General features: G+C 38.6%; 1 protein-coding gene across 1 annotated transcript in view; it reads right to left on the bottom strand.

The window, feature by feature from the left end:
- The window catches only part of MRPS30 (mitochondrial ribosomal protein S30), a 182,461-nt gene that overhangs the window by 5,527 nt on the left and 163,142 nt on the right, over positions 1 to 13,792 (bottom strand). The gene's annotated exons all lie outside the window — the stretch shown is intronic.

The following is a 13,792-nucleotide window of genomic DNA, read 5'->3' as shown; positions in this document are numbered from 1 at the left end:
CCCCCCCCCCTCAGTCTGAAGGACCGACCACTCAATCTAAATAACAGGGATAAATTCTCTCTAAAATAAATAAATTGATTGAAGCCTTTTCTGTACTAAGAACTATACAGAACCTGTACAGAGCCCTTTTCTGTACTAAGGACAAAGGGTTTTCTACAAACAAGAACTGTAGCAGAAATACGAGATAATTTATTGACAAAGTGTGGAAACTTGAAGGTGCGTGACTCAGCGCAGGACATGATGAGCACAAGCCAGCCTGATGGTATCTGTCAACGTAAATCCTGGGCTGGTCTCTTTTCCTGTAGGAAAGACTCGTTTTTACGTGATGGTGGGTACCCACTGCGCAGAGTGTAAACTGAAATAACAGCTTGTTGGAAGCTGCAAAAGCTGGCTGTAGTTATGGAATTCAACTCTGCTAAAATCATTTGTTATGGCGTTTGTTTATGGAACTGGAAATAGGCTAAAATTGGCATACTGACACTGCAAGGAGTGCTACAGTTACTGCATTTTACGCTTGGAGATACTTGGAAAAGTTGAGGGTATTTCTCTCTGGTGGACAGATGAAGCTGACTATTATTCTTACAAGCTTTCTTTGGTTATTTTTCTTTTAACTTGATCACTCGCAGAATTCTTGGGAAATACTGGTTTTCTGTCCTTCCATGACATTTCTGTATTGTCTGAACTGTCAGAAAAATTCAGACTAACTGGGAGTGGGAGAGGAAGCTTTGAGTGGAACTGGGACGGGGGATGTGTTACGTACACCCCAGATAATCTACTCCCTTCCGTTAACTTCAGCTTAGCATTCTGCTGAGTTGGTGGTCAGAGCTGCAATGGAACTTGGAGGAATTTTTGGAATATGTAACAAAGATTGAAACCCAGTGTTTGTGTTGAGATCTTCTTTAAGAGGAAGTAGAATAGAAATTAAAACATTGTTAACGCATAGGAAAAAAAAATAGCTGTCCTTTAGTTAAGATTCACAAGGTATTTTATAAAAGACAGATTTAAATGTTCAGTTGCAACTGAGTTAAGTATCAAGTGTTTAAACTTTGGATGTTTCATTTTGAATCCAGCTACTCTCTTCACCAGGAGGGCAAAGGGACAAGGACTTAGATTACAGAGCATTTAGGGAGCAACCTCCCTCCTTTTCCTCATCTCACATACTACAGTCTCCAAGTGCATCTGGAAGCCTGTTTTTCACTTGATTGGTAAAAGATATTGGCCAAATGTGGCCAAGGTAGAGCTCTTGAATCTCTTCCATTGTGGTTGCAACTAGCCATGTCATAAACTGACACAAACTGTTACAGAAAATCATTACTTTTCTTAGCTATTTTACTGCTGCATCTCCTGTGTCAAAACTTGTTTCCTTTGGTGGCTAGAAATATTCTTATTTCGTGCTTAAATGTATTCATGGTCAATTTATACCTGTTTGTCATTGTGCCAACATTATCCTTTAGTTAATTAGCTTTTTTTCTGTCCAATGTTTGCCTTCTAAAATATTCATGGAGACCAGTCATATCACCTCTCAGTCCTCATTGACAGAGACTAAATAAGCTCTTCTCACACAGACAGGTCTCCATTTCCCTGATCATCTTAACAGCCCTTTCTTGCATTTCCTCCAGTTTGGCATTTGTCTCAGGGATACATGACCAGACTGTACCTATTATTTCATACAAAGGATTGTATTACCTACACCAGGATTACTAACATTTTACCACTGTTAAAAACCTTTTTCATCCTGTTGTCAAATCAGAATTGCCTGCCTTGCAGCCATGCAACACTGTGAACCACTTTTGCGTAGGATATTTTAAACCCTCAAGAAGTTCAATACAGAAACTGAATATAAGTAATGAAGTAAGTGAAGGTTTAAAGGACCATTTTTATTTTCCCTACTTCATTCAAAAGCTTTAAATGTTTCCTGCACCCTGATACTGACTGTAACATTAGATAAGAGATGTCAGGAACTGGTGCTATGCTTTAACCTACACTTAAAATCCCGGAACTACATACTAGTGTACATTGTGGTATCATTCATCTTGATGTAGGAGCTGCAAGTGTTTGGATAAAAGGGCCCAACAGACAGTCAGGCTTAAAAGTACATGCATGCTTTGCTGACAGCTCCGTCATAAGCTTTTGATAAAAATGTATTATCCATCCATAGATCTCCAGTTCAAAAAAGCAAACCAACAGTTCAAAAAGGATCACTTTTCCTTTTTTACTGAGATAATCCACGATATCCAAATTATCCTAAATCTATAAACCCTTTGTGCTGGTGAAATGAATGCTGAAAAAGAGCCTGGATTAGTAAATTCATAATCTCCCTAAAATGTTCAATAAAAATGCCAAGCAAATGCTGTAGCCTCAAAATAAATCTCTGAAATTGAAACTGGAAAAAACCCCTGCATCTCAGTGCTAATGTGAAAGTCATTGGAGAGGGATAGTTTGAAGGCCAGAGGTAGTTCAGAAACTAGCGCAGTTCACCTAATTGAACCAACTCTATTGGGAGGGATGACATAGAAATTATTCTGTTTTCTGAAACTCAGAAATGAGACAAAGTATGTTAAATGTACTCACTCAGAGAGGAGATTGCATAGACATTAATTACTGGGCAGTCTTGGTATCTTCTATATATCAGCGTAGAATCTGCTTAAGTGTATGCACTTCTTCAGTAACCTTCACCAGAGGTGCAGGCAGAGCCCAAATGGGATCACCGGGATCACATAATGGAGGCATATCTATTCAGGGCCCAGCAGGAGGAGGTATGAGGTCTGAGTCTGCTTCAGCTGGCCATGGTGTGGTTGTGCTGTGTTCCATCAGAGTCACTGCCAGATCTCCAGCCACTGAGATAGGGTTCAGCCCTTGCACCTGCTAAGCCATTTCTTCCATACCTGTGCCATGATGCTGGCACTGGGCACCTTCTTATTTTAGAAGGCAGAAAAAGAAGATAACAGTGAGATTGAAGGCCTTCAAATTCGGAAACCTCTAAAGGGATCCACAAGCTAGACATAGGTTTTGTTGTAGGCTGAGTTACAAAAGGTACTGTAGTTTGCTTCTATAGCAGTGATGGCAGACCCTTGGCCCATCTGAAGACATGCTGAGGATTGATAATGTCCCATACCAGTTCTCTTAGCAAGATAATCCAAAGGTACACCAGAAAACAGGTTAGAAGCCAGTTCTGGAAAGTTCGTGGTGAAAAGAGTGTCTAGAGCTGTGAAAAACAAAGTTATTAATCAATAACGGGTATTTCTCTTGTAATAGTATCTCAAGACCTTGGAGGAAGACTGATGCTCCTTTGTACTAAACATTGCATCTTGCACCTGCATGATAAATAAAGTGGTTCTTCATTTTGTAATGTTCTTCTCAGTATGTTAGGTTGTAGAGAGGACTGACACTCTGTTCTTAGGTTAATGATACAAGGCAGACAACATGCCTTTCAAATTATTATTCTAAGCAGTTCAGTTCTATTTAAAAATTTCTGCAGAAGCTGCAGTCAGCCAATGTCTCTCTTAAACTGGTGACAGATTTTGGACAAGGCATGTCCCTTCTTGTTGGTGCTCATCTTCCAGGATGAGAACAGGATTTCAACCAAACGGGAATATCTCCATGTTTAACCATTTAATGTTTAATTCCCTGCCTAGCCACATGTTTTGTTCGTGAATCGGAGCTAGGTCCACAAAAGAACTTTAATGAGGACCCTGCCTCGCCCTCTCATGCCTGCCTAAAGGACTGACTAATACTAGAACACACCTTTTTATTGCCAAAGTTAATAGACTAACTCAAAATGTATGGGGTATTTAAAAACTGGAAGGAATAGATCTCACCAGAAGATCTTTTCACTGGCCCAGCTCTCTTTAGAAGACATTTTAAAAGTTTAAAAGTTCATTATTCTTCAGACTAAGCATGATATTGGCTATTAATTGGAGAAAAAGACAGTGTCGTATACATAGTTAAAGTGTCTCTCTCTGACTTAATGGCTAAAGAGGGGGTGTTGACTCCTTCCTTCCTGCTGCAGATGAGAGAGATTTCTGTGTTTACAGATTTTTTGTTTTATGTACAGTCTACAGCATTTACCAGCTTGGGTAACATCAGTGGGATGTAGATGTAAAATTCCACATACTGCAGTAGACACAATCTTAACTATTGAAAAGATGGTCATTATTTTATGATTTGTGTCTTTAGCTTATTTTAAAAGAGATTGTGTGTTACAGCAGCTGCCAGATGATAATTTAAAGCAACTCATAGTGTAGATACATGCAGTAGGGAAAAGCCATTATCATCTTTACTAATTGAAATCTGTCAACAAAACCAAGTTTCTTATATGATTTCCAGATATCTTTATAGGAATATAAAATGGCAGTCTGAAGTCTTCTGTTATGCACCCTTCAAAATTAAAGGGCTTCTAGAACTATATAGCACTCCAAACAGCACCAATTAGAATTAAGTTTGCATTATGTTTCAACTGCTATTTTAATGTAGTTTTTCCGACAAATTCCTTTTGGACTAAAATTGCCTATGTTCATCTATAGATCAAAGATCACACCACACCGCCCCCCCCCACCATTTAAAGAAAAAAGTTTCTCTTTAATTAGGAAAAAAATGTTAAAAGAATTAACTTCAAAGTTGGACCACTTTCTAGTTCTCACGTAAGAGCTGTGAGTCCAGATGAGTTTAATGAAAGCACCTCACATCGTTTCAAATTAAGGAGCCTTCCAACTGGGAATTCAAAAGATGCACAGACACATTCTGCCTTCTGTGGCTTAAGATGCCATTACAGCTGAGAATGGCAATGACATTTAAGACGACTCTGGCTTCATAGTGCCATAAAGATAAAAGCTTATCTTGAAGACATGCTTTGACAAAGCTTAGTTGCACTGCATCAGTGCCCATTAGGTAAAAAAAAGCAGAAATCCTTTGGGAAAACTAGATTTCTTAGTCAGTTTTATATATTATTTCAGTGCTATTGTACCAATTACAAAAGAATACCTCACATATTCCCTGTACATTTTGGGGAACATCTAACTGGTGGGCATCCCATATGTGCTGCTTCAGGCCATTGCATGCAATTTTCCTGAGGTCTGTTTTGTATATGCAGAAAATCCAGGAGTGTTAGCTAATTTTAACTCTTTGAGATAACTTAGCATGAAATGAAAGACCTTTATAGTGAAATTAGTGAGTAACCTGAAAGAAACAGAAGCTGATTGACTGGAGGAAAGAATATGCTGCCATTTTGAAAGGCAGATAGAGCTGTTTGGATTCTGATGTGATAGCTAAGTGACAATTCAAACATTTGCAGTAAGAGACTTTGTCATTCACACAATTACAGTATTAAGCTGGTGGAAAAGGTACACTTTTATGAGAGAATTTGTGGAGTCAGCTATAGTGTTCCAAAGATGAAGAGGGGGAAAACTGATGAGTAAACTTAGTATGAAGATGAAGGACTGGATGAAGAGCACAACTGTTGCAGAAGAAAGCTAATGTGTATAAATATTATTATAATGTGGTATTACTGAGGTGGCAAGTGTTTATGTTTGTTCTTTAAAGGTGTTATGAAGGTAGAATTAGAAGAACAGTAGGCATTGTGCTTATTTTCTCTTTTTTTTCTAGTATTGAGAACACCAAACTTTTTCATGCAGCTTAAATAGAAAATTGGAAAACTAACTTCAAGTCCCATAATTAACCCATAGACTTCTTTTGGCAAATGAGAGCTGATGATCAAGTATATCTCTGCCACTTTAAAAAGAACCAAACTACTAATTTCCTAAATCTGCATAATTTGAGGTCTGTTTTGCCAACTTAGATACTTATTTTAGAGAGCCAAGGGATAATTCTAACTTTTGGAAAGTGAAAAGTGTAAGTAGGAAAAAGGAAGACTTTCCAATGCCCATCAAAACCCAAAGAAGACTGCCTCCGCAGACTGTGTCTCAAGTATAACCTCCATATTTCTCCAGCTTCACAAGTGAGCTGCTTCTCACCAATAGGCAAAAATGTAGGCCTTGCAGCATATCCTGAAACTTCATTTCAGGTTATTACAAGCCTAAGTAAATTATGGATATGAAGTGTGGATCTTCATTTAGCAGTGTGCTAAAAAAAGAGTATCCTGCCATCTCTGTTGTATGCCATTTCTGCCATCCTGAGAAGCACTTAGGTGAGGTAGCACAAAGTTGAAGAAAGGCATGGGCATGCTCTTTGCACATGTTTAGCTGGTGTAGCCTTGGGAATTGTGCTGCCATGCTTGACATGGTAAATTCACACACTGAACTTACTAGTTTATACACAACACTGTGCAAAGAGACATTTTCTGGATCAGGTATGATCTGTGTCCAGCTAGCTTGAAGACTGAGTTGTTAAATGGACCCTTCATTACTGTGTAGCTGTAATATTCAAAGGTGTAATAAACCTAATACCTAAATACCTAATACCGGTAATACCTAAAAGTCAATGGGAACACTTACCAACACAAAACAGAAAAAAAAGAACCAAAGGATCATAGAAGGTGGTCCTAATGACTATAGAGTTCTAAATGTAGCACCAGATTCAGTTTATATCTGAATCTGATATGTCTGTTTTTTCTGTGATGGAAAAATACACAGTGCACATCCTTCTCAACCAAAACGTTCCACTCTTGAAGCATCATTCATTTAGTTTGAACAGCTTGAGGCTTGAGAGTAGTGTGTTTGGTAATTAAAGAATATTGCATCTTCTTCTAAACAGTAGAGGAACCTTTTTCCTAGATTCTCGAGTACCTGTGCTGCCTTTCCTAACTGTACAAAACATTTGGTATATGTGAAGGTCAGCTAATATTTATCCTTGGTGATTAAGTCTAGAGGATGACTGTAAGATAAATAGGTGACCTGGCTAATGATTCACAACTGACTCACAGTCAAATGATAGCTAAGACTGTATTTCTAAAAAGAAAATAAGTACATATAGTTACAGGTTATTTTTTTCTTTCTACGTATCTTTAAAGTGCTGATTTACTGACTTCTGGAATGGCTTCATCTTAGCATCATCGAAGCATGCAGACTGGAGGGGACCTCCAGAGGTCACCAGTTCACCCTTGTACTCAAAGCAGGGCTCGTTAGGGCAGGCTGCTCAGCACTGTGTCCAACCAAGGTTTAAATACCTCAAAGGATGTAGGTTCCAGTATTTGTTGCAGTGCTTGACCATCCTCATGGCAAAAACATTTTTTTGCAGATCAAGTCAAAATTTCCCAAGTTCCATCTTGTGCCTGTTGCCTCTCAGCTTTTCATTGTGCTCCTCCTAAAAAAGTCTGGCTCTGTCTTCTCTAACCTCTCCCATTAGGTACCTGAAGACAGCAATTGGATCTTGCCTGAGCCTTCTCTACTGAAGAAGTCCTGGTCCCTCAGCCTCTCCTCACAGGGCAAGTGGCCAGCCACTGAATATCCCTCTGCAATGGCCCTCCACTAAATTCACTTCAGTTTGTCAATGTCCTTCTTTTCCTAGGGAATCCAAAATTCAACACAGTACTTCAGATTCAGTCTCATAAGTGCCAAACAAAGGAAAAGAATGACCTCTCTCAGCCTGCTGGCTGTCTTCCTGTTCGTACAGCCTAGGGTAGTGGTGGCCTACTGCTGGTGGCCAGGGCACACTGCTTTGTCATGCTGAGTGTGTTGTCCCTCAAGACCTTCAGCACATTTTCTGCAAAGCTGCTATCCAGCTAGTCAGTCCCACTGCCTGTACAAATGCGTGGGGGTTATTCTGTCCCAAGTCTTTGTATTTGCCTTTGTTCAGCTTCAAGAGGTTCCTGTCAGCCCATACATATCTCCAGCCTCTCTAGGTTGCAATAGCCTCAGTACAGTAATAATAATAAAATTGTATGGAAAACAAAATGGCCTACACTACATATCCCATATAATACTGAATCTACTGGGAGCCTGATACTGGACTAACTAAAGGTGAAGACAATGGAGGAGGGAGTCAGTGTATGCTGAAAATTTTCAGAATTTGTTGCATTTTCAGTCTGCATCACCAGCATAAGCACTTAACTACTGTTGTGTTTGGAGAGCATCTCACTGATACATCTCACATTAGAATTACAGACTACATCTGTACTAGTAAAAAACTAGCACGGAACAGCATACCTCTTTACTATGAACCTGTCTTAGCTCCCAAACCAAGGGGCCCATACACCCAGCTTGTTGGGAATGTCCTCTGCCCATGCCCAGCAACTACCTGGCAGGGTCCAGCTGGCCCAGATCATGGGCTGGTCCATCAGGTTAATAATTCATGTATTTGAGCTCCAGCAATAAAAACAAGCCCTGGCACTGGTTAATTTTCTGTAATAGATATTACTTTGGTTTCTCTACATACCCCTATCTTTTATCTTTTGTTGTCCAAACTTTTTTTTAAGACACATTTTCAGGAGTTCTTTCAGTGACTGAACAGATTAGACTTCATTAACTTTGAATGAGAGAGAGAAGCACCAAACTCATTTTAGTATGACTCATCTTAACCAATTTCAGCTGTCACACTTAGGCATCTAGGCTATACTAACGAACAAACCAGAGAGAGAAGAGCACCTAAAGGGTCATTTGTTCCATCCTTTCCTAACACGTTTTTTTAGGAGGGGTAAATCACTCTCTGGAGCCAAGTGCCTACTGAAAGAGTCCATCGTGTCATTCTGATGCAAGTAACTCTTGAACTTAAGTCATGAATTTAGAGGGAAAAATCTAAGTTGTTATCGCAATATTTGCAAAGTGTTTTATGATACAGCTTTATTTGCAGACTACTGAATCACTCCTTTATGACAACTTTTGTTTTTCAGTATAACAAAAAAATGAGGCAATTATATTTGAAAAATTCAGAGGCTACTGTGTTTGATGAAAAGCTGATACTGCATAAAGTATTAAAGTTTTCAAAAAGCGAATGAATTAAGTATGTAAAATAACATGTTGCTGTAGTACTGACAATATGCAAGACATAAAATGAAGGGCTGCGGCAAGAGCAATACCACTAGATGTCACCGTCCTTCCACTGAAAATTCATCAGCAACCAGCTCGCTTTTACTGAGTATGATTTACAAGTACCACTGGTTCCACCAAAACCACACTGAGATGAAGCCTTAGGTCATGTTTTGCCAGCTCTATTGCTTTGTAATCCAATCAAAAGCTGTGTGGTATCATTTCTTTCTGGTGGCATTGTGTTTAGATAGTTTTAAAACACTTAATTCTCAGCTGAGAACCTAATTTAGGGTTTCATGCTAGCCTGAATTCATGTACCCAAGAAGTAACGTTGTTGGTTAAGTTAATCCCATAATGCTGCTGCAGCTCAGTCCAGCAGACAGTGGGCTGGTGGAGAGTATGAAGTCAAGATTCTGTTCCCATCTCTTTACTGTGTGACTTTGGCAAGCCATTTCACCTTAGCTTTTCTGTTTTCAGTTTACTATTAACACTAGCTTCCTCAGTACAGGAACTATGTCCAATTATGCTTGTTGGATTATCTTTATCCTAATTCAGTGCCGCAATTATCCTAATTACACAAAGGGACTGAAAAAAAAAAAAAGCACTATATAAGTCCAGCTGAGAAAAATGCTGGAGGGAGATATCCACCCCCTATTCTAAACTTACTCATTACCCATTTACTCAGTAATCACTGAAACTTCCCTAGAGCCAGGGCTGGAGTTAGAGGTCTTAGTGGATCCATTCAGTACTGGACATCTGAACTCATCAGTTCCTGTTCCCTCTCATTCCACTGAGTGGCATCACCTTGCATTCAGATTTAAGTTTGTAATATCCTATCTGATACAGCAGGAGCTGAATTCAATTAATCTCCTGAATAGTCCGTCCATCTTTTATCTGCTCTGATCCAGGATGGGGTTTCCTACTTATCTTTTTCATCACTGTCTTTCACAGAAATATGATTATGTGGAACATTATAAAAATGTCTCATTGATAGGATCTTTTTTTTTCTCATGGATAGATTCGAGCATTTGGAACTTAAGGGGAACTATCTATTCTCATGTTTAATAAGACAATGGAGAAAATGTAGCCTTACCTGCATGTAAATTTTCTCCTACCTTATTCCATTAGATCCTTTTGTTCTTCAAGAAGAAAAACACAAAAATAACTGCACATATCTACAAAAGAAAAGACCATATCTAAGGTCAAATCAAGTATGTATAGTCCAAACACAGAGCCAAACAAATTTCTTCAACATGGATCTCATAAGCACTCGTTTTCCCACTGGCAGTCCCTCCTCACTCGGGCTGTGATCCTCCCCTACAGTTAGGCTCCCATATTACCACGAATGAGCAGGTAAGACCCCAAACATGAAATGCTCCTTTCATGTGCTGATGGGAATACTGTATTTTGGATTTGAAGGAGAAAAGGATTTTTTGAGCCAAGTGGCCTGTCCCATTACCATCGCAGTATGAATTACTAGAAAAACAAAAAGTGACTGTTGAGGAAAGCTACAAAGGTTACTAAATACTTCCTGTGAAGAAAACAAAACTTGTCACCCATAATATGGGTTGTGATTATATTTAATTACACATTTAAATGTTGAACAGCTTGACTGAGACACTCTCATGTCTATTAGTATATGTTACCAATGAAGGGCTGTGCCAAACATTTTTCTTCATCCTGTCAACACGCTAGGTGACAACACAAAGTAGTAGTCCGCACTGTCCCCTGGAGGCTGCTCGGTTTGGAATGACGCACAGGATGGAAAACAACGCACAGACTGCAGAAGAAACAGCAATAAACCCACATACCATCTCACAGACTTTAGTTTAAAATAAGTGCCATGTAAATAAAATCCCATCCCATCATGCATAATATTTCCACAAACACACAGGTCTAGTGTTACACATTCTTAAATGAGCAAAGGAAAGTTTTCTTTTGTTCCAATATTAGATTTGAAATGTATTCATAAACCCATAACACCAGGGATACTTTCAAAATACAGGAAATCCATAGCCTTCTGTGGCAAAGTGTTTGACAGACATTGGTCAACCACAGGATTACTCTTTAAATGAATCTGACCTGTTGTGTCCAGTGAAAGCTGTCAGATACTCAGTACCCCAACCATTTTTAATGAGATAGTCATTATGTCATAACAATAAGCTTTTATTCTTTATGCAACATTGTCATGTGTAGTGCACAACACAGATTTAAATGGCTTTCAACTCGTATTTAAGAGCCATTTGTTAAAAAGAGAATGGTATGAAGCTTCCTTCAGAGAAAGCTGCTGTGCTGAAGTTGGATTGAGAAGAAGGAGATTTCTGTATGCTTGGTTTTACATGCACTTGGTTTCTGATAATTCATTTCAACACTGTTACATCATATTACTCTAGTAGCCATGGCAGGATTAGTAGCAATACTGCAAATGGCAGTGTCATCAGGCAAAAATGTATAGCTTTGTGGTTTCAGAAAAATGAAGGCATTCAAAGTCATTAACATATAAAAGATTGAATAATGGCCTTTACAATAGGCTGCTAAAGAAGACCAGATGTTGCTCACAGGAGATCTGCATCTGGGCGACAAGATGTTGCTACTTGTTCATTAAATGAGACAATCGAAAATTACAATTGCATTTCCACCAAAAGCAGTATGTTATAGCATAGATGGAAAATTCACTGCTAAAGAAGCAGAAATGAGTAACCTTGTTTCTCCAAAATGGATATAATCCTGTGGCAAGAGAAATCATAATATATTTATATTTGTTGTAGATAGAGCATAGAGGAACATCCTCTCCTAAACAAGCCTTTTGCAAGGATACACATTGTGAACAGGTAACTGTGTATTCAGAATGATGTAAAGAAGAACAAAAAGATAGTGACTTGGACAAGGTTCAAGGATAAATGCAATATTAGCAAACTGTCGTTATATTCTGCTCAGATCAGAAGTCCACTCTTAAGTCTCCAGATAAGTTCAGTTCATGACCATACAGATATGTGCTTTTAGATGAGGATAAAGGATACAAATTGACATTTCATGAGTTTTTTCAAGAAATTGAAAGCTTTTAAATGAGCTTTTAAAACCATGGTCTAAAATGTTTAATGGGCAGCCCTAGGGCTAACCAAAGAAATATTTACTGTCTTTAATTTATGCAGTTTTAAAGTTTACATATGATGCATTTTGTGTAGTCATTTAAAGGACATCTTGGGTAAAATTAATCTCATCAATTTATTAGTACCTATACCTGAGCAGGTGTTTATGTCTACGCTTCCTGTATAATCAGTGGATATCTGGTAAATGGAGTCAGTGGAGTCTAGAAGGCAATTTCTCTCTTTCGAGTAGACACCTACATTTAGACAGCTGAGTAAGCTCTCCAGCTGTTCTCTGTAATGGGAAGTTTTGCATCCAGCCACCATAGCAGACACACACAAGGTATGCACCAAATCTGAATCCCTCTCTGATCACTTACACGGATAGTGCCTTTCCTTCAACTAACACTCCTGGGTTGTGTAAAGCTGGCTAAAGGTGTTTTAGCAGCATAGGCAAACTTGGATGTTACCGTGACATGAATGTTCCTGCCAAGGGAATGAGGCAGCTATTGCCTTCTGGAGGGAATGCCCTGGCCTCCTCTGCCTGCTGCTGCTGCTCTCACAGTCACCCCAGCAGCAGCTGGCTTGCCTTGGGGTTGTGATTTATGCAAAGCAAGAAGAGGAGTCATTGTGCAGTTCCTGCAAGTGCGCTGCTCTGGGCAATTGCCTATATAGTGCTGAGGTTCAGCCCAAACCTACTGGAAGTAGTGGAAAGTCTGCATTTTCATTCAGAAGACTCTGAATTAGATTTATGCATCGTTCAAGTACCTGAAAAGGTTGGCTTCATTATTCAGTTATTAACTGATATCAAGTATTTAGCTAAAACAGGTTTCAGCTACCAAAACTGAAGAGAGAATTAAAAAAACAGTTTTGTTTTCTGTCTGGATTTTGAGACATTGGAGACATGACATGTTGTTTTTATAGTTCTCTATAACTATATGGGACAGAAACTTCCTGTAAAAAACTTATTTTTCCACACAAAAAAAAATATAAATTCATATTTTCATGCCAGTTCAGAATGGGAATAAGTTTCAACATATCAGAATTTCCTGTTGGACAATATGCCTTTTTTCTCCTTATTTTAGAGCCTTTGCTAGAGTGATACGTGAAATGATTTCTGATGTACTTCCTTATGTCTACACTGTGCCTTTATTTGTGTCCAGCAATTTGCACTGTCAGTCCTTCAATTTTCTTGTTTTCTTCTTCTCAAATATTAAATTAAACACTGAGCCTGATTTGCTTTTTTTTTTACTCCCACATTTCTTTCAGAGAAAAAGTCACTTTTAAAATCCTGCTGCTATCATACATGCCTGTTATATATCAACAAATTATATTTTTGTTTGATTCCAAAAGAAGTGGAGTCAGCAGTTGGAACCAGTCAATGTCCTTCATTTTTCTGTTTTTATTTGACAGCATGGTGTACAGAGTAAAATATTTATAGCACTTATTGCTCTTATAATTGCTCTTCCACACTAGAATACCTCCATTTCAAATTAACAGCTTGGTTTAGGGCTTTAACCTAGAAATATGTATATTTTTGTGTGATTCCTTTAGTTATACTCTAGTTTTACTTTCTGTTCCCTAACAAAATCTAAACTCTCTCCTCCAAGATGTACCTTCTTCTGGGATTTCATAAAAACTTGAAAAATTCAATCTCACAAATGATTTTGAAAAGCTCAACTTCCCTCAACTTTCCTTTCCAAGTGTCTAAGCTCATCATTTTCCCATTCAAGCAGAGGGAAGGCAGTAGGTTTAGCTGTACTTAGGGTGGGCTGTAAGCCCGCTCTT

This window comes from Charadrius vociferus, unplaced genomic scaffold (genome assembly GCF_000708025.1).
Source record: "Charadrius vociferus isolate BGI_N301 unplaced genomic scaffold, ASM70802v2 scaffold70, whole genome shotgun sequence".
In the NCBI taxonomy this organism is placed as follows: Eukaryota; Metazoa; Chordata; class Aves; order Charadriiformes; family Charadriidae; genus Charadrius; species Charadrius vociferus.
Note: the sequence above shows the minus strand (reverse complement) of the source record. Positions and strands in the feature narration are given on the sequence as shown.